Below are 22,978 nucleotides of genomic sequence, written 5' to 3' on the forward strand. Positions count from 1 at the left end.
AGTATTATTAAGTTATGCATACAATATTACTATCCTATAATAATAATTTTCACAATTGTGATGAAAATTGCGATAAAAATATTAAGTACATTTCCAGTATAATTATACAGCTGACAACAATGATACAATTAGACTGTGAATAGACCAGGCTTCATCTAGAAATGTAAATAAATAAGTCCCCTTTATTTAAATGTCCTTGGTTGAGTTATTCAAAAAACTAAATATACATTTGGCTTGGGTTACTAAATAATTATGTAGTTCAGAGATGTATTTGCTGCAGTTGTATGTTTTTAAGTGAAACTTACCATTATTATTCCTAGATGACGTTAGGCTATATTATTGGTTTCAACATGATGGAGCTCCATCACATAGTTTACGAGTATGAAATTATTCGAATCAAAATTTCGCAGACAGCTGTATTGGAAGGGGTGGACCCATAGCCTGGTCTCCTAGATGACCAGATCTGAATCCCATAGATTTTTCTTTTAGGGTTATTTAAAAGGAAAGATTTATGTAGTAGCCCGCATACACGCTGCTGTCGCGTTAATACACCAAGAGATGCTACAAAGGGTTCATGCTTCAATGTTGAACCGTGCCAGTCTTTGTCTTGAAGTAGAAGGCAACTTATTTGAACAACTTTTTTAAAAACAATTTCTATTATGTTTTTTCCCTCCACTTTAAAATTGTTTTATTATCAAAATGTTTTTCTCTATCCTTACAACCGACAATCGGGAACTATACTTACTTACTATTGGTTATAAATTATTTGTCTTGATATAAGCACAGACTTCGGTTTTGAGACAAAAAAATTGGATTTTCACTTTTTTAGTTTTTTGAATATTTTTTTGAATAACTCGACAAAGAAAAACAATCGGAAAATTTTCCATTCGTGATTTTCAAACCGTTTTTGTCTCCTTAATCAAATCCCAAAAGGACGGGCGTAACTTTTGGGACACCTTGTATATTTCAGTTTCAGTTTTTATTATTCAGTGTCCTGAATTGCATAGATCAAACTTTAGTTGTTGATAGAACTCTTCAAAAGAAAAAAAGTTCCTATTATGGTACACATGGATTGAGACCCATGTGCTATTAGAATTTAGAAAAAATTCCACATATTTTTCGAAAAACATGTCTTCAGTTGTGCCGTTTTCTATAAATTAAAAATCCCCCGGTATATCTCGGTTGCCTTTGGTATTCAGACAGTCAAATATTGAAATAATTTTATTAAAATGTTTCTCATTTGGGAGAAAACACACTTGTGAATCATTTTCAAAATAATCATTCTTCATTTAAATTTTGGAAAATGTTGGTGATTGAAAAATTGAAATTAATAGAGGTTACATTTTTGCTTGGAAAATTTTAAGAAAATTTGGTATACAATTGAAAACATATTCCGTCGCCTTGATTTTTAAAATTTTTCCTATTAACTAGGAAAGGCGGAAATGTACGCTCGTTTTCAAGTGAAAACATTTAAGTACATACTACTGCACCTAATGACACCCACAGACAGATTGCGCCAGGCCTTCTCCTACGCGAGTCGCGAAACTTGTCCGTAATTGAAATGAAAACTGCGGTTACGAAACCCTTAATTTCTGTTTATTGCGGGTCGTGTGGGTACAGGAAATCGATTTTTTTCACAACGTGGTCGTAAATCTATAGGTGTCGCTAGAGTTACGACCGTATGCGGGCAACAGGATAAAAACGTGCATGGTAAAATGGTATGAACTTATGAAGTACGGGGTGGTCTAAATGGGTAATTACTTACATTACGATATAGCGGAAAACTTTCAATTCCAACGCGAATCCGGGTTAAAAAAAAAGTTGTAACCACACAGATAACTTCAGATTCCTTTTCAGCATGCTCGAAAATACTGGGCTTTGCGAATTATTATATGTATTTTTGAGGGTTTTGTGCTATAGTAGATAATTACTAAAAAAATTCTGCTGACAGAATAGAACGAGATAAAAAATTGATCATCAATTTACAAAGATATAGGTATGTAAATCGAAAAGCTGTTTTTTATAAAGAAAATCGTATATATTTTTTTGCAGAAAATGATACAGGCTCGCTCGATTTGTCATTCTTTTTGTGTTGCTCAAGTGAAAAATCAACAATCGTTCGACCTGCTGCACCTAAAAATTAAACGAGCGTTTCACTTTTGTCGACACAAATCAATTAATCAATAAATATTACCAATCGGGTAGCTTATAAGGTCAGCTAAATATAAAGTGTAAATAAACCTAATCTACGAGTATTGCTAGCGATAATTTTTTAATTGTACTTTTTTCGTCCTTGTGCGCTACACACACGTCGCATGATAAACAAGGAGGCGAACATTTATATTCGGTAAAATATATAAAAAAATAAATTATACATAGGCCAATCATTATAGCTTTTTTTCGGGAAAAAAATTCTATTAGAAGTTTTTCTGCGGAATATTGTTCAGAAACGTGTTATAAACAAAATATCAAAAAATCTACTCGAGACTAGTTGGGAAACTTTGTTAAAACAATGGTCAAAATTATGAAAAAGTAGTTTTTCGACTGGCGTAAAAAAACTGTTATTCATAGAGAAAAAAAGGTTTACACAAAAAAGGTAGGTATTAAATAAATCTCTAAAATAAGACAAGTCCGATTAAATTCCGATAATTTGTTTATGCGCAAGAGCTCAAAAATGGTCGAAATTGTCCGCTTTTTTCAATTGCTAATAATTAATGCAATTTTCATCGCAGACACTTGTAATTCAGGATTTTTTAGGCTTTTTACACCCTTAATAAGTGGTAAAAATTTCAGCTCGAAAGCTTCATTGGTTTGGCGTTGGCGGAATTTGTTATCTAAGAAGATGCTATTTTCAATTCATTTTTCCCAAGCTCATAGGCGTTGTAGGGTTTCGATCATTAGTTGTTTTTGTACCTAAATAGTTGTATTTTCATATGCATTTACTGATAATTTAATTTTTCAAATTTAATTTGTTTAAAAATGACTTTGAAAAAATGTTAATATTTATTACATCGTTAAGCGCGCATGCTAAGCCTCGCCTTCCCCACTCGTTCGCTAGACCAAGTAATAGAACGCATCGCCGCTATCTTCTTTTTCGAAATTAAATAGTTGAATTCACCTTAATGTTAATGTAGGACATGAAAATATAGCTCTTAATGTATATTCTCTCCAAATTTCGGCTCTTAATATTAATAATTAAGGTCACTGCGATTAAATAAATAAAAAAAATTATCTCAGCTTCTAATCAACTTACGATTTTTTTTTTAAATTCGAAGAAAACTAAAGTAAAGAGGTTACTATTTTATTTTATAATAATTACCTATCTTAACAATTTAATAAATATTGACATTTTTTCAGTCAATTTTAAACAAATTAAATTTGAAAAACTAAATTCTCGGTAAATGCATATGTCAATACAACTATTTAGTTACAAAAACAACTAATGATCGAAACTCTACAACGCCTGTGAGCTTGGGAAAAATTAATTGAAAATAGCATCTTCTTAGATAACAAATTCCGCCAACGCCAAACCAATGGAGCTTTCGGGCTGAAATTTTTACCACTTATTAAGGATGTAAAAAGCCTCAAAAATCCTGAATTACAAGTGTCTGCGATGAAAATTGCATTAATTATTAGCAATTGAAAAAAACGGCAATTTTCTACCATTTTTGAGCTCTTGTGTATAAACAAATTATCGGAATTTAATCGGATTTTTTTCATTTTATAGGCTTATTTAATACCTACCTTTTTTGTATAAACTTTTTTTCGCTATGAATAATAGCTTTTTTACGTGAGTCAAAAAACCACTTTTCCATAACTTTGACCATTATTAAAACAAAGTTTCCCAACTAGCCTCTAGTTGACTTTTTGATATTTTATTTCCGAACAATATTCCGCAGAGAAACTTCTAATAGTATTTTTTTCCAGAAACAGGCTCTTTCATGTCTATAATGACTGGGCTAATAGGCATCTTTCCATTGTTGCGATTGTTCACGTGACACTTCAAAAAAAAATGACATGAAAACAATGGTTTGCAAGCCGCTATTTTTAAACCGTTTGAGTAATCTGCGAATTCAAAAATACAAGTTTCGTTTTCAAGAAATGCGACCGCGTGCTAAAACTTCCCAATTCCCAGAGATAATTTTTTGTTAGTAGCACAAATTTAAAAATAAAGTTAGCTTCTATTTATGCTTCGATTGCCAGTATTTTTGACACACGGAATTATTAATATCATTCTACCAAAAAATTAGTCTGCTACGTGAGTCAATTAACATTTCTTCCAAATAATGAAATACGTAAAATGAAATTACTTTTTTAAGAAATACAGCTGTGGATAGTAAGTCAGCTATACGGATGGTACATACACAAAATATGTATGTTACACTTAAAGTAGGATTTAATTGGGAGAAATATAAAGTATTAGAGCCAATTAAATTATTTATTTATTTATTTATTTATTTATTTATTTATTTATTTTTAGTATATTGATATAAGTATTAAGTTAATCGAAAGAAACTCTTTATTTTCACTTATAATCTCCCTAGTGCTTGAATTATTTCCGGAAATTTTTCCGAAGGAACGCATTTTCTAGAAAAATGCGTGATTGAGGAAAAATTTCCGGACATTAATTCAAGGACGTGGAGGATTCGGTAAGAAAATTTTAAGACCAAAATTTATTTTAATAATTTGACATGTTTCATTTTGAAACTTATTTTGCCAAAATAAAGTTGGCTTGACAGGTAGACATTGTTTTGTGGTGCATGACATTTTTTTCTTTTTAAACGTCACATAATTTAATCGCATTTCACGCGTTTTTTTAAATTCAAAAATGGCAGGTTTTGGAAATGAGAATTGCGAAAACATAAAAGCAGAAGTGGTTAATTTGACTAGGTATGTTTTTGTAGAAAAGTGATATCTATGGCAGTTTTTCAATGATTCTTATTAAAACATAAATATACACATTCCTTGCACTTTAGTAATAAAAAAGGCATTTCATTTTTAAATTCAAATATTTATTTTTGCAGTACAATTCACTTCGTATTACTAAAATACCTAAGTAGTAGGAAAGTAAGTTTTTGTAGAAATGCGATGTCTATGACAGTTTATTAATGATCCTTATTAAACATAAAAAACAGCACATTACATTCACTTTAGTAATAAAAAAGGCATTTAATGTTTGAATTCAGATATTTATGTTTGCAGTACAATTCACTTCGTATTACTAAAATAGAAGGAAAGTAAGTTTTTGTGGTAAACCAATATATCAATGATTCTTAAAAAATCATAACTGCAATCAAGTAGGCTTAGGCTTGTGATGTCAAAATCGTCTTCGCTATAAGTCACGTTGACAGTCATTTTCTCTAGCTTCTAATCGTTTACAAGTAAATCATGGCAGTGAACAACCAAAAAACTAATTTAAAACCTTATAGTATATGTAATTCTTGTACCAAAATAGGGGACATTCTTATGTCTCATAAAAATTTAAAATATTTGCCATATTTACTGAAAAAAACTGGAATCAGTCCTCATCAAGAAAACATTTTCGCAGCTATTCAAAAGATTTTGGAGGAAGATATCCCATCTTTTTTACGTAAAACCAGGGCTCAGCAGAACAAAATTTCATAAAATTATTACATATATTTTATTAAACACAAGACATCTGATGAAAATGAAAAATAAAGGTTATAATTATGCTCCTCGTTACTTTCCGTTGCGAAGAGAAGAGTTCCAGCCAGAATTTCAAAAACATTTAGCGTCAATAAAACAAATCTCGGAACAAATATTTTGGTAAATAATTATTTGTATCTATTTATTATTTTAAAATAAATAAAAACATTACAAAGGAAAATTCTGGATAGGTACTGATTTTTGAACCATATGATAGCTGTCAAAAAAAAATCCACATTAATTTTGTTTGCCTAGCTTGGCAGGAGGAAAAAAATTTCCGAAAAATTTGAAGGTTACCATGGGCAACTGTCGAAATTACAGTATGTGATTGGCGTAAAATGACAGGTGTAAAGTTTTCTTTCTAAAAAATTTATCAAATGAAATAGGTATCGGAAATCTAGGTATGCGAAAGATAAAAAATCCACGAACGTGATTGCTAATTGTTGATATTATACTCGTATAGGTAATTAAAATGTGAAAACAAAAATATATTATCTTTGCAGTGTCAAAGGTGATGTTAGAACAACAAAAATACATAATACACTTCTTCGAATGATTTACGTCATGTAACAATTTCAATATATCAGTTTTGTGGTTTTGTATTGTTTGTATTTCGAAATATAATTTTGGTTACCTATGAGCATTTGAATATTTTGGTTAAAAAAATTTCAAATTCCTGTAACATGGTCAATACTACAGATATTGTATACTTTTTTCTCATTTTGTTCGTTTTGAGATGTAGTTTTATAAAAAAATATATAAAAATAATCTTAGTTTTTTGTCTTTTTTAATTTTTAAACCATAAAAGTGCTTTTTGAAAAAGAGTGGCTTTATTCTTTTTCTTCGAAAAATTCTCAAAAAAATCGTCTTTCATTATGCAAAGTTATGAGACTAATTCTAGAGTGGGGTCTTTTCTACTCCACTTTTTTTCGAATTCATTTTTTTTTGTATTTTAATATAATATGTAGTAAGGAAAGTGACATAATTATATCTAATCTGATAAAAGTATTTGAAGTCAACGTTTTAGTAGTAAAAATATTTACGAATTTCTGAGGTTTTTAGTGAAAGTACCTGCCGATATCTGATACACCTATTTATAACCGAAGTCGGTGTCTTTTTACCATTAATTAGGTAAACCATTAGCTGACGTTTCGTAATTCCATATCAAACGTCTTCAGATATATTTTAGAAAAGTTGATTTTTTTTTATTTTTGCACCCTGCATTTCGAAAATAATTATCGACTTGCGGACCCATCTTTAAAAAACGTTTTTAGTTTGGTTAAAATCACTCAATGAATCAATCACAATCAATCAACAACAATAAATATTCGATTTTTTCAAAAAATTAAAGCTTATTAATTTCAAGCAAGATTTTTTCCCCGTCGTGTAACATCTTGGTATGTAATATTACATTATTAACAGCGACTTAACAATAATACAACTGAGGCATAGTTACTTACATCTATTTTATTGTAAATGTCACAACTTTAGTCGCTAAAGCCAAAAGGAAAGTTATCGTAAAACAGGACGCTCTTACCAAGATCGTACCTTTCCAATTTCTTGATGAGGTACCTGGCCTTGAGGACGCAGCATCTATCGCACTCGTCCTTGGGGGGTAAGTTAATCGCTACGTTGAGATAGTACTTGGCCTTGTAGAACTGCCCGATCTCGATGCAGGTCCTACCGAGGAGGTAGATGTTGGGCAGAAAGGCCCTGGGCTGGAGCTGCTCCGCCTTGGACAGGTACCTGCAGAAATACGCTCAGAGAGGCTTCTTACAATAAATCTAATAGCTAAGCGGGGTGGGCCAATAGTCTCCTATCCCCTGACCGTATGGAAAGCTTTCTGCACACGGAGCGTATCGTCAGACGCGTACAAAATTCTCCATGCGGGGAGACGACGCATGACGTAGTATTTGTCACGCTTGACCGTTACCAGCGAGATAGACAAACAATGAAACAGCACCTAACAAGTAGTCAATAGAAAACTCAAACAGTAATAAATAAATATAGTCCAGTTGGTAGAGGTTCGGCGTGTGTCAAACCTTGATAACCCGGAAATAATTACACAGGTCTACTTTAAATGATGAGTACAGTAACTGGCTAATTTGCTGACAAAGTATTTTATCAGGAAAAAAAGTTATTAACAATTTAATAGTGGAATTTTTTTTTTAGTAGTTTTCTTTAAATAACTCAGCGGGATGATTTTGTACGAAAAAATGCTTAGGACATGATTTTGTTCGTAATAAAAATAGCTACAAAATGGCGGTGGTCCGATTACGAAATTTGCAATAACAAAGCCGTGAGATTGAAAAAACGGTATAAAACGCCAATTTTTTTAAGTTGCTGTAAAAATGTCAATTATAAACAAAAAGTGATAAAACTTTCGAAAACTATAGTTCAATATATATACAATAATGACGCTAAAGCCGAAAATCAGGAGAGCAAAACTTTTTGTTCTATAAGGTGTTATACATTCATCGGCATCTGAAACTCGAAACTTTGCCAAATTTGTTCGAAGCTTTGCTGACACTTGAAATTTGGTACACACATAGTGTAAATATGCAGAAACCAAAAGCAATTTGCAAAATTCAAGTATCTTCATTTTTGCAGTTTTGGTAAGGTTTTATACGTCACCCTAGTTTTATACGTCACCGTTTTTTTAATTTTTGGACGTATATTTATGTATATTTATAAAATATTCCATTACGGTAGATTAGCCAGCATAATTACCTACAATTTAAAAAAATATATATTTTCATCGTTTAGATCCTAAGCTACTTAACATTTTGCGCCTGTTAGCCGTAGTCGTACATTATTCAACATATTAACATAAAACAAAATCGTACGTGTGGGGTAAACCTTTAACTTTTCATTTTCGAGCGCGAGCTCCGCTCTTCGGCGCTTGTATACTATTACAAATATGCAACAGTAAATTTAAACAATTGTTTACTTAAAGTTAAAGGTTTACCCCACACGTACGATTTTGTTTTATGTTAATATGTTGAATAATGTAATGTTTAGGATCTAAACTATGAAAATATATATTTTTTTAAATTGTAGGTAATTATACATTTTTACAGCAACTTAAAAAAAATTGGCGTTTTAAACCGTTTTTTCAATCTCACGGCTCTGTTATTGCAAATTTCGTAATCGGACCACCGCCATTTTGTAGCTATTTTTATTACGAACAAAATCATGTCCTAATCATTTTTCGTACAAAGTCATCCCACTGAGTTATTTAAAGAAAACTAATAAAAAAAAAAAGTTTTTCACGATTAAATTGTTAATAACTTTTTTCCTGATAAAATACTTTGTCAGCAAATTAGCCTGTTATACTCATCATTTAAAGTAGACCTGTGTAGTTATTTCCGAGTTATCAAGAAAATGTCACCAACAGTAACTTTTCGGCCTCTGCCGACTACAATAATGTTAAATGAAATACTCAAAAATGAGTAAATAATCTATACATCCACCTGATTTTTACATCATATGATATACTTGAAATCTCGTGACCAATCTGCGAGTACTTGTAGCTACCAGAATCCTCTCCCATGGCGTTTAAAATTTCTTCACGAATCTTACAGGCATTTTCTTATTCTGTGCTTGTCGGTTGGGATAATCCATCTGACGTCGTTTTCTTGCAACGGCATCGTTTTCTCCTGACAAAACCTAAGCCCTAACCATATCAATTCTTTCTTGATTCGTATACATGCTTTTTCATAATACACAGAAATTCGAAAATTAAAAGATAAAAATATACTACCGTTACTAAACACTGCCCTAAGGCGACATAAACAAGAATTAAAGTGCAGTTAGAAAAATTAATTCTTATTCAGAAGAATACGTACCTACTATTAGGTACCCCTATAAAACTGACCCTTACTTACAGTTACGCCCCCTATATTAAATATTTTATAACAATAGTAATAAAGTTTTTTTTTTAATTTTTAACTTCTGTTTGTTTTGTAATATGATTTATTTATATATTTTTGGACTTGGCAAAATTAAACAAACTAAATACATGAAACAACTTGTTAAAAAAATAAATTCTAGGTGCTGCAGAGTATCTAAAAATAATATTTTCAGATCGTTACACAAAGCATAGGTATGTACTTAATATATTCGATAGTAGTCGGTTTCTACAGGGTGATCGAGAATGATTGACCGTGCCGCCTCATACTGATTTTTGATGTGCGGCATACCAGTTTTTGATACCAATACTAAAATCATGAGCGCAGGTTGAGGGATTTTAATGGTAAACAAATAATTACGTTCAAACGTCAAATAAATTAGGTTACTGTCAAAATGGAAATTCATAATAAAAATATCAATTATTTAACAAAAATCAAAGTTATTTCACAAATTAAGCAATACTGATGGACCAATAAATGTTATTATTGTTATTATTATTAAAGAGGATGACAGAATCAAATGTAGGTTTAGCCTAACTTTTCCAAAATTCTTATTTCATTTACAATTAGAAAAACTTTTAAATCAAAGTTTGATGTAGCTAATTTTGAATAACGACTGTAAGTGCTTCAGCGATTTTATTTTTAAAACGTTATGAGTTAATTTTAAAACAGAAGCACTATTGTGGCTACATTCTTGGCATCTAAGACGATTCAGCTATACAGCGATACGCTGCAAGCTGCTGTTTTTCATCAAAGCAAACTGCTGTATGCTTATAAGACGACTATTTTGCAGCTACTGCTTTCACACTTCTGAATATCCAGCGCAAGCGATCCAGCCCAAAAATTTATGCTGAACATTTTAGTTAGCTGTCGAAATTCAGGAAAAGTGTCTTAAAAAAATTTGCTTCAAGCAAATGCAAGCAGTTGGAAGTGCTTGATTATGTTAGATGGTAGGATTGTCTGTATGACCGAGAGCAATAAACAACAGTTACATGCAATATATAATAACAGAGTAATTGGAATTTTTTCACATTTTATTGAATATTTTACCTTAAAATTACATAAAATCCATAAAAATATCTATATTTTTACAATAAATGTTCAATATGATGTCCATTGTTGTTCAAGCAGGTATTAATTCTTCTTTTCATATTATTAAATACATTCTGTAAAACATTTTGTGTAATACTCCTAATTTCGTTTGTAATTGCCTCTTGAAGTTCTTCAATCGTGTGTAACCGTTGAGCAAATACTGAATTTTTTAAAAAACCAAATAAATAATAGTCTAGGGGTGTAAGGTCAGGAGAACGTGGTGGCCATCTATCTCGACTAATTATTCGATCATCATAATACTCTCTAATCAACTCTAAAGTTTCGTTAGAGGTGTGAGCTGTTGCGCCATCTTGCTGAAAGTATCCATGATGGATTTCATCGTCGTGAAGTTCCTCAAAAAATGGTAACAATATTTGCTGCCGATATACCTGCCCAGTTACATTTTCACGGAAAAAATATGGTCCGATTATTCTTCTACGTGACATAGCTACCCAAACACCAAGTTTAATAGGGTGCAGAGTTGTTTCACGCAAAATATTAGGGTTTTCTGTGTTCCAAGAGCGATAATTTTGGGAGTTTACGTACCCACTTAAATGAAACCACGCTTCATCAGAAAAAAATGTTAGATCTAGAATATCGTCGTCATTCAGATTTTCGTTAAACCAATTACAGTATTGCACACGTTTTCCAAAATCTAACGGAAGTAGTTCCTGCACAACACTAACTTTATAAGGATGAAAATGCAACTTCTTTACTGCTTTATGGCATGATCCATATGATATTCCTATAAACAATTTAGGAATAATGATACAAATTTTAGAATAAATATTTGTTATTAAGTACCTGTTTGAGCAGATAACCGACGTAGTGATTTGGTTGGACTAGCTCGTAAGCGGTTTTCAACATCTTCCAAGACTTCCTCTGTAAGAATAGACTTTCTGCCTGGAGATTTTCCTCTACAAACACTTCCAGTGTTATGGAAGCGTTCCACTAATCTCTTCACGTGTCTCGAAAAAATTTCATAATCAATTTCATCATTTGGAAATTGTTCTTGAAATTGTAAATGACACGAATTCATCGAATATTTCCAACCATTACCATTGTTTTGTCCACTACGAAAATAGGCCTCCAGAAGAAATTTATCATGTTCTAATGAAAATGCCATGTTAACCTAAATTAAAAAACCGATTAGGTTAGAGAACAACATACGCAATAAATTAATTACTCACGTATAATATCCACCTACTCTAACTGTAGTATTGAAAAATACTGTTTTATAATGTCGCAAAATATATCAGGTAACAACAAAATCTACAAAATAATATTCAAGCCAAAAAATCCGTGCGCCAATGAACAGAACGTCAAATTGTGAAATCGCCACAGAACACCATGAAATTGCACGGAAAAAAAAGTAATTTTAGCAAACGGAAATCAGTTTTGATAGCAATTGAGACAGGGTACGTTCAGAATCCGGTCAATCATTCTCGTTCTCTCTGTAGATATCTTGTAGAACACCGGTTTTAACATCATGGTCATTTATCAGTTGGTGGTAAAGTTAGAACCGAGGTTGAAAACGTAAATCTCTAGTCGCCCGCTTTTGACGTTATTTTTATCCGAGATATAGTAGGCACTTACCGAACTCCCTGTATAAGACAAAGTGCGCTGCAAGCAAACGTGCGGATCAGCGTTATGGTCCGCGTCTTGGCCGACTGACGATACGCCCCGTATGCGGAAAGCCCAAGTGTACCTGAACGCCTCTTGGTAGGAACAGTAAGGGGGTTCCCAGGCGATGAAGTACTTGGCCAGCACCCTCTGGAACCAGCTGAGCCGGCTCATCTCGTAGCACCACTTGCCCAACATGTATTGGGCGGTGAAATCGAGGGGGTTCAGCTCCACCGCCCTCATTAGGTGCTCCTTGACGACGGTGGAGTTCTTCACGCGGGTTTGTAGGTTCACCAGGCCGTATTTGGTGTCGAGGATGATGGCCATCCACTTGTGTACGTCTGCCGATTCGCTGTTGGTATCTTCCCCTATAATCAGGCAAAGATACCGCGATAGTTTCAAATAAAGCATAAATGTACGCAGTTCCGAAATTGAAAATGTACGTTGTACCATTAGACCAGGGCGGATCTGCTTTGAGGCGGATGTGAGAAGGAGCAAGCAATTTTTTTCTGGATTACCTTCAGTACAACTCACATAATAAAAGTGTAGATCCCTAGGTCTGGACGAGGTCCGGAATATTTTCAAAATTGCAAGAATGTTTAAAAAAATTTAAAAAATACCTATTTTATCTGAGTTTTTTACTTATATCTTGTACCTATGCATTTTGGAAGAATATTGAAGAGGAAAAAAGTATTAAAATTGAATTTTGCACAATATACTGGAAGTTAAAAATGTTTAAATTTATTACCGATGTTGCGATATAGCAATAATTGATGAAAAAAGGGCAAAAACAAGTTTTTTGGATAATTTTTTTTAAATATTTTAATTGCTCCGAGGGCATTCTAATTTTGGTAAAAAAAACTTTCGAGTATAATAAAACAACAAATTTCATTAAAATCGGTTCGATAGTTTTCGCAAGATAATTTTTTGAAAAAAATTTAGATTTTTTTTTTAATTTTCAAAATGTTGCACAGCCTCAAATAAAGCATCTAGATAGGTACTTGAAAATTTTTTCACATAGAAAATACCGCTCAACCTTTCAAATGGTTTTTGAAAAATTGAAATCGGTTGATTAGGACGGCCATAGTAAATTTTTAAAGTTAACACTTATTAATATAAAATTATAATTTTAAAGTACTGGTTTTTTTTTAATTTTATCTGTATTAAAAAAATGAATTTCCAAGTAATTTTTTTAAATTTGTTTAAACACAAATTATTTAAATAATTGTTATAATTATAACTAAATACATTTATATTCATTGTTGAAATATATGGGGCATTCCACGCCAAATCGGAGGATGCAAAATAAAAATTAAATTTGCGATACAACATAGCTGTCAATCACTGGGAAATTTCATTCAATCATTCTAAGGAGCAATGGAAATATATTAGCTAAGGAGTATTCTAGTTTACAAAATAATATTTTGTTTCTTGGAATGATTGATCGAAATTTTGGGTTTGTTTGTATTGTAACGCAAATCTAATATTTTTGCATCTAAATAGTATTTCTCAGCTGTAAATTTGAACAATATTCATAAGATGTGCGACTCTTTTTAAATTGGATAGAAATTCATAAAGATGATATTATTTAAATAAAAAAAATACTTTGCAACAAAAAATAACATTGATAAAATAATGTTTAAACAATTTTTAAAAGAACACGAAAATAAATAAAAACGTTTGTTATAATTGTTTATAAACAGACAACGTTTAATTATTGATTTTAAACACCTATTAAAAATTAAAAAGTATTCAAATTAATTTAAAATAAGTAAAAAGAGAGTAGATAGTGACAAAAATCGGTACTTATAATGATTTATAGAGATTTTTTTTAATTTTCAGAAATCAAAAAGAAAATAGTAATTATGGAGGGCCGACGACCGGACCGGTCCTAAAAGTTGTTAAAAAAATAGTAGTTTGAAATAATATATTTTCACAAAAATCGAAAGATACACTCACTTTCAAAAATACGATTTAAAATTTCAAACTCAAAAATCTTAATCAAAAACACTTTGAATATTTTTTTTGTATTTTTATCTGTAAAGGCCATCTAAAAACAAATATTTTTATAAAAAACAGCTTTACTTGGACCATTATTAAGAAAGTTATGATCAAAAAACCAAAAAAGAGCGTTTTTTTGAAAATTTTTTAACTTTTGAACAAGAAATCAAAAAAATCTCACAATTTACCAGAAAGGATTTTTTGAGGCGTACTAAAAAATATAAAAAAATTAAGGAAATCAAAAATTTAAATTTTTCGAACCGTCCAATTTGGCGTGGAACGCCCCACATACTTAAACACATTTTTTCATTGAAAAAATTCAATAGCATAGGGTAAAATATACAGTATATTTAATGTATAAATTATAAATATAAACTTTGTTTATAACATAATATGTGCAAATTAGACAGTTCGCATTACGATATTCGAATTCCTTGGCTCGCGAATCGTCGGATTAAAAAAAAAAGATATCGAAATTGGTTGATTAGAAGCCGAGACAATGCAATTTTTTTCGTACCTTCGCATTTTGAACCTCCGAATTCAGTCTCGGAGCTAAAGCCGCCTCTCCCACTTTTCGTGTTTTCAGTTACTTTTCGTGCTTGCGAGCAACAGCTTTTCCACTGATTTATTTGTTGCCAATAACTTGTGGATATAACAATTATTTATATAACTTTTGTTTGAACAAATTTAAAAAATACTTGCAAATTCATTTTTTTTTAAATACAGATAAAATTTAAAAAAAAAAACAGTACTTTAAAATTATAATTTTATATTAATAAGTGTTAACTTTAAAAATTTACTGTGGTCGTCCTAATCAACCGATTTCAATTTTTCAAATACCATTTGAAATATTGAGCGGTCTTTTCTATGTGAAAAAAATTTTCAAGTATCTAGATGCTTTATTTGAGGATTTCTTCAAAATTTTTTTGAAAAATTATCTTGCGAAAACTAACGGATTTTAATGAAATTTGGGTGTTGTTTTATTATACTGTAAAGTTTTTTTTTACCAAAATTAGAATGCCTTCGGAGCAAATTTTAAAAAATTATCCAAGAAACTTGATTATTTTGCCTTTTTTTCGTTAATTATTGCTATTTTGCAACATCGGTAATAAATTTAAACATTTTTAACTTCCAGTATATTGTGCAAAATTCAATTCTAAAACTTTGTTCCTCTTCAATATTCTTCCAAAATGCATAGGTTCCAAAATATAAGTAAAAAACTCAGATAAAATAGGTATTTTTTGCAATTTTGAAAATGTTTCGGACCTTGCCCAGATCTAGGGATCTACACTTTTATTATGTGAATTGTACTGAAGGTATTCCAGCAAAAATTAGATCCGCCCTGGTCTACACAGATACATCACATAATTGTTTAACAGAAATTAGTGTTGCCTGTAACAATAACGGTTGCTTTATTTCCAAACTGAAGCCAGGCTCGTGTTTGTGGTAAATATAATATTAAAGATGTTTGTCCTTTATCATTTATCTACTGGAACAACTTCCAAAACCTTTAGATGGCTAAGTAGTCGCATCAGAGGACATCAAAAGGATTTTCGACTACCTTTCCAGTTTAAACGGTGGACAAACGGGTTTTACTGCATAATAATAACCTAATGAACCATATTTGCTCATCATCGTCTGGTAAGAATCTCAATTCAACCCACAAACCCATGCTCTAAGAGGCGAAAAGCAGGTGGATGCCCACCTTAACAGTTATGTTCCAACGTCAAATAAGTACTCGTAGATGAGTTGTTGAAGTAATTTCCATATAATGGTCTGACTGTAGAGCACGAAAGGTCATCGATGCAATTCACGAGGAAGTATTTTTAGCTTTATTTGTACTTCCGTGCCGAATTTAAATTAGTTGCTTTTCTGTCGAGTATAAATCGCTTGTAACCTCGCTCGTCTTTCGCGTCGTCGCGACGGTCGTACCTCTAAATTTTAATTCCTTCGGCTTTTTCTAAAAACGCCAAAGACAGACATTGTTTTAAACGTCCTTAAAGACAAATTCATTTCCGTAGAAGCTGAAATTTCTTAGTGTCGAAGGAATGAAAAATGTAGACGATTAAAAAATTCATCGCTAATGATTTTTTTTGAACTAAGTTCTAAAATAAAGCTTTTTTTCACGTGAATATTCAATTTTTGTTTAAATATTCGCATCGCTATAAATCCCCGATAAAAGATGAATGGGAAATTAAAATTTTATGCAAACAATCCGAAACATCTCTGTACTTGACTTTATTTTTGGGTTAGGATGTCAATTTTACAAGGAAAATGAGATTAGCATAGAAAATCGATATTTTTCATGTTAGCCCACTATTTTTACGAAACTGGGGTGAGCCTTTTCAATAACATTCTAAGTAGGTATATGAGGACGCCAAGATGGTATTTTTAAAACTATATTTTCGTATTTTGGATGATTGCCTGAACAGCAATTTGCAATTTCTCTTTGAATCTGATTTGCGAAAAAGCAAGAACTATGAGAACCTAAACAATATTGTGCCCTATTTTACAAGCTTTTATTTAACTTGTATGTATGTTTGTTTGTTTGTATGTTTAGTTCAAATCTTACAACCCAAATTTAAACCACTTCCTCTAAACTTATTACGGCTTTCAAATTTTGCGTGCTTGTTCAGTTCTGATGACATTACACTAAAATGAGATTTTTTTTTGTATGATAACCCAATTCGCGTGTCTTTTTGAAATATAATTTATTTTTTAAATATCATGGACTGATTGTATGAATTGCATGGAATATCCTGGTGCTGGTGAAAGATTTGACAAGAGAATTCGCTTCATTTTTTTATTATAATTCATAGTGTTGAAAGTTAATAGCTTTGTTCCTAGTGCATTAGAAAGTTTTCAACAGTCGGACGGAATCGCATTTGATTCAAAAGAATGAATTTTTAACCTTATGTAAGCATTATATCGGAATGCGCATGCGTCGGACTGTAATAGCTGTTTTACATTAACAATTTATTGATGAATAAATTGACGAAGTTCTTTATGAATTAATTCACGAATTTATTGGTAAACAGTGTGGTTTTACACTGCTACAGACTTTGTCAAGTTTTTTGACGTATGAATCATCTACCGATGAATCGAAGAAGCAAATAAATTGCAAAAATGTCACCTTTCCACTCATAATTGTAGTGATACAACATCGGTACCGTTCTGACACATATTATATAAACATTAGTTTTTGTAAGTAACAAATCGGTAAAAACAATGCCAAACTAGCACGACGCCATTCAATTATTTACATATTCCAATAACATAACCTCATTACTGATCTGAGGGTGGAAATCTGTTGGGTTGGTACTTCCGAACTTCACGAAGAAATTGACGAAAATTAGAACATGCTCTAATTCGTCAAGAACTTCATGAAGTTATTTGACAGCAGATTTGGTGCATTACACTTGTCCAATTTCTTGATGTAGCGACTTCATCAATTAATTGATCAATAAATTGTCAATGTAAAACAGCTATTAGAAACTGTTTCGGATTGCTCTAGCTACAAAGCTTCAAAGCTAATGTCAGTTCCGTGATTAGGTATTAACATTGATTCCGTGTTTGCGATTTAACACTGACGATTTAAGATAATTTTGATGAACATTAACAATAAGTCAAATTTAAAATTTAAAAAATTTCACTTTTTTCAAAATGTGCTTTCTTTCTAACGAAAGATGGACTTAGGGTAGCACACGAAACTGAGCTGTTTCAGCTAAAACATAGTTTTTTGATCACTAATAGCCCAACCAAATTACACTTGGAGAAAAAAAAATTGTTACCTGGACTTTTATAAGCGGAAATGGTTAAAGGGCTTATAATAAACCTAAAAAAAATAAATGCGAGAGCAGGGACGGCGGAGGGTTGATTTGGGGGGTTGAAATAGTTATGAAAAATTGTATCATTGGGATTTCTGGCGAAAGTTGACGTCAAACAAAAAAGTATCCAATACAAAAGTTGTAGATCATGCAAAAGTCTACAACTTTTGTAGAGGTCACTTTTTAACATAACCTCANCTTTGTAACTAGATGATTAATATCTATCAGTTTTAGCTGGGTGCCCTTTCATTGTTGAATGTGCGATTTTAAATTTTTCCGCCTCAAATAACAATCAATGAATATAAGGAAACTCGAGGAAAACAAAATTTAATTGGGGAGTCAGTGAATCAAATTTATTCGTCACGATCATTTCACAATATTTCGAAAAGATTTAATTTTATGTATAACACAGCCCACGATGCACGATGTTTACGAGCATCAAGTTACACTATTTCAGTCGGAAGCGTTCCACTATCCAGAAATATGTGAGTGGAAGACTCACCAAAATTTTCTTGGACGATTTTATTTTCGAAACCACAATCCGTTGACATATTTTCGGCGGCAGTACTGAATATAGGTACAGTTTTTAAATTCCGTTGCTATATTTTTCTTCTGCCGTTTCATAAAACATATTAAACGTACATAAATCAGTAAAAAACATGCATTTCATTTTTGTCAGATTCCATAAGTTTTGAAACAACAAATGGAATTGTAGTTTTTATTACCTTTTCTATATTATTGCAATGCAATGGGGATTTTTTCTCAGTGTTAATAATCGTGCGACTTCTTACTTGCAGTAGTAGGTGTTATAAGAAACTTACATTATGTTTTTTCATCCGATTTTATACAAATATACAAGAGGAACTTTATGTGACAAGTGAATAAAAATAATGGTCGCGTTAGAATCTGTAATATCTGAGAAATTACAATTGGATTCGGATTAATAGTGAACTGAAGTATGAAAATATTGGTTTTAGATGTACTCAATGCTTAGACAATATTATTAAATTGCCTATTTACAAAATTCTTGGTTATCTTGGTACAATTTTCTTTTTTTAAGATGTTACTATTACGGGCACGTAAGGAATACTCGTAGTAGAAACTGCTGACCAATTTCGTTTTAAAAACAGTGCTTTTATTATATTTTTTTGTGTAAAATGAACGTTTGCATAGTAGATAATATTCAACATAGGTACATTGTAAAAAAACTAACTCCAAAAAAGTGGTGTCATAGAATGTCACTGGGATAGATCGCAACTGGCGCCCTCTAGCGGATAGTCGAAAACTGACAACAGTGACACATTGAAAACTCTCAAAAACCCTTGTACCAATTTCAGTGCAATATATATTTTATTTTTTTGGAAAAAGTATGGCCAATATTTGATTTTGAAAAACCCTCTTTGACACCCTGTTTCCCAAAAACACAAAAACGATAGGTATGTACACTCGACGCAAGATAAAGGTTTCCAACCTAAAAGGCATACTACTTGTAAAGGGGCGAGCCGGTGGACTATTAATAGGAATTTTGGGAGGCATCAATAATTAGGGGCGTGTCATATTTTTTTTTTTTGTGTAGGCACGTGTGTAACGACACAACAAAAAATCGCAGGCCTGAAGTATATGAATTATAAAAAGAGAAGAGTATACAGGTTTTGAAATTATTTTGTCTTGCCATATTATTTTTCTTGTCCCTGAGAAAATTAATATTTTGTAATGAGAATTTGTGTCATATTCTGCAGAAAGTAAGTAGGTCATGAAGGCAACAAAATAAAAAAATATTTTAAACTACAGTTTTATTATTACAGTTTCGGGAGGAAAGGGAAATATTTTAAGGACGTGTTCTGGATGTGAAAATAAGTAGGTAAATAAGTTCATGACATTATGGGTCCGGAAATGTTTCCTTTCTGAGATAGATGTCGAAAGAAATTTAAAATCCGTTTTTTTTAAATATCTCGAAAACGATTTAAGATATTACACTGCCACTGTCTATACATCAAAGCTCAGTGTAATATCGTTTTCGAAATATTTAGAAAAACAGGATTTTTTTAAATTTTACATCTATCGCAGCATTTCCGGGCCCATAATGTTATGAACTTATTTACTTATTTTGACATCTTTGTCCTGGCAGTGTCGTAGGNTTTTTTTTTATTTTTTTCCGTAAAATTGAATGGTGTAATCAGTTTTTGAATGTTTTTTAATTTAAACAAATTATCAACAATAACTGAAAAATTCATTGTTGCAGGACATTTTTTACTTTTTTGCATTTTTGAGCATGTTTTTGAGCTGTGATTGCAATTTTTTTATTTCACCAAAAATTATATGTCAAAACGAAAAAAAATGATTACCGGCAGAATTTTGTACGATGATTTTTTTAAGTAGAATTTTTCTTTGAAAAAAAGTGTTTCGGACCGAAAAAAATGAATATCTCAGAAACTTCTTGATTTTTTTATCTAAAAAAATTTGAGTTTATTTAAGATAGAGAAAGGTATACTTTCACCAAGTTTCGTCAAAATTAAATTATGTTTGTGGAAATGAGAAATAAAAAACGAAAAATCAGAAAAAATAACAGTTTTTCGCATTTTTCTCGGAAATTTTGAAGTTATGTTAAAAAGTGCCCTCTACAAAAGTTGTAGATTTTTGCATGATCTACAACTTTTGTATTAGATACTTTTTTGTTTGACGTGAACTTCCGCCAGAAATCCCAATGATACAATTTTTCATTACTTTTCAACCCCTCAAATCAACCCTCCGCCGCCCCTGCTCACGCATTTATTTTTTTTAGGTTTATCATAAGCCCCTTTACCATTTCCACTTATAAAAGTCCAGGTAACAATTTTTATTTTTTTTCCCTCTAAATGAGTTATTTTGATCGGTCTATAAAGAAAATTAAAAGCTGAAATCTGTTTTATTACCTATTTAGAAAAGTTTCAACGAATCGTACATATTTGCTCCTTTCTTTATGTCCCTTCCGTTTTCTTAATAACTGGGGACACTTGTTTACTCATTTTTAGGCAATCATCAACTATTTTTCTCCTATCTAGATACAATTGTAACTAGATGATTAATATCTATCAGTTTTAGCTGGGTGCCCTTTCATTGTTGAATGTGCGATTTTAAATTTTTCCGCCTCAAATAACAATCAATGAATATAAGGAAACTCGAGGAAAACAAAATTTAATTGGCGAGTCAGTGAATCAAATTTATTCGTCACGATCATTTCACAATATTTCGAAAAGATTTAATTTTATGTATAACACAGCCCACACGATGCACGATGTTTACGAGCATCAAGTTACACTATTTCAGTCGGAAGCGTTCCACTATCCAGAAATATGTGAGTGGAAGACTCACCAAAATTTTCTTGGACGATTTTATTTTCGAAACCACAATCCGTTGACATATTTTCGGCGGCAGTACTGAATATAGGTACAGTTTTTAAATTCCGTTGCTATATTTTTCTTCTGCCGTTTCATAAAACATATTAAACGTACATAAATCAGTAAAAAACATGCATTTCATTTTTGTCAGATTCCATAAGTTTTGAAACAACAAATGGAATTGTAGTTTTTATCACCTTTTCTATATTATTGCAATGCAATGGGGATTTTTTCTCAGTGTTAATAATCGTGCGACTTCTTACTTGCAGTAGTAGGTGTTATAAGAAACTTACATTATGTTTTTTCATCCGATTTTATACAAATATACAAGAGGAACTTTATGTGACAAGTGAATAAAAATAATGGTCGCGTTAGAATCTGTAATATCTGAGAAATTACAATTGGATTCGGATTAATAGTGAACTGAAGTATGAAAATATTGGTTTTAGATGTACTCAATGCTTAGACAATATTATTAAATTGCCTATTTACAAAATTCTTGGTTATCTTGGTACAATTTTCTTTTTTTAAGATGTTACTATTACGGGCACGTAAGGAATACTCGTAGTAGAAACTGCTGACCAATTTCGTTTTAAAAACAGTGCTTTTATTATATTTTTTTGTGTAAAATGAACGTTTGCATAGTAGATAATATTCAACATAGGCACATTGTAAAAAAACTAACCCCAAAAAAGTGGTGTCATAGAATGTCACTGGGATAGATCGCAACTGGCGCCCTCTAGCGGATAGTCGAAAACTGACAACAGTGACACATTGAAAACTCTCAAAAACCCTTGTACCAATTTCAGTGCAATATATATTTAATTTTTTTGGAAAAGTATGGCCAAGATTTGATTTTGAAAAACCCTCTTTGACACCCTGTTTCCTAAAAACACAAAAACGTTAGGTATGTACACTCGATGCAAGATAAAGGTTTCCAACCTAAAAGGCATACTACTTGTAAAGGGGCGAGCCGGTGGACTATTAATAGGAATTTTGGGAGGCATCAATAATTAGGGGCGTGTCATAATTTTTTTTTGTGTAGGCACGTGTGTAACGACACAACAAAAAATCGCAGGCCTGAAGTATATGCATTATAAAAAGAGAAGAGTATACAGGTTTTTAAATTATTATGTCTTGCCATATTATTTTTTTTTTATTGTCCCTGAGAAAATTAATATTTTGTAATGAGAATTTGTGTCATATTCTGCAGAAAGTAAGTAGGTCATGAAGGCAAGAAAATAAAAAAATATTTTATCCACGACTATTGTATAATGTACCCATTATACGTCTGTTTGCTCGACCTTATTAATACCCATTAATCACGGCAGTGATTAATGAGTCATTAATCACTACTGCCAGATGCTTCCTTGATTTAGCTATAATATTATATTGTTCTGCTACAAACAGTCAGTTTTTTAAATTTTATCGTGTAAACCACTAAATATTTTCAATTCAGTGCTGTACATATAAAAAAAAA

At 31.5% G+C, this 22,978-nt stretch overlaps 1 protein-coding gene across 1 annotated transcript in view; it reads left to right on the forward strand.

Moving 5' to 3' along the window:
* Positions 1 to 22,978, forward strand: part of LOC108904217 (protein pinocchio) — a 107,943-nt gene that overhangs the window by 3,031 nt on the left and 81,934 nt on the right. The window lies entirely within an intron of this gene.

This window comes from Anoplophora glabripennis, unplaced genomic scaffold (assembly GCF_000390285.2).
Source record: "Anoplophora glabripennis isolate ALB-LARVAE unplaced genomic scaffold, Agla_2.0 scaffold259, whole genome shotgun sequence".
Classification (NCBI taxonomy): domain Eukaryota; kingdom Metazoa; phylum Arthropoda; class Insecta; order Coleoptera; family Cerambycidae; genus Anoplophora; species Anoplophora glabripennis.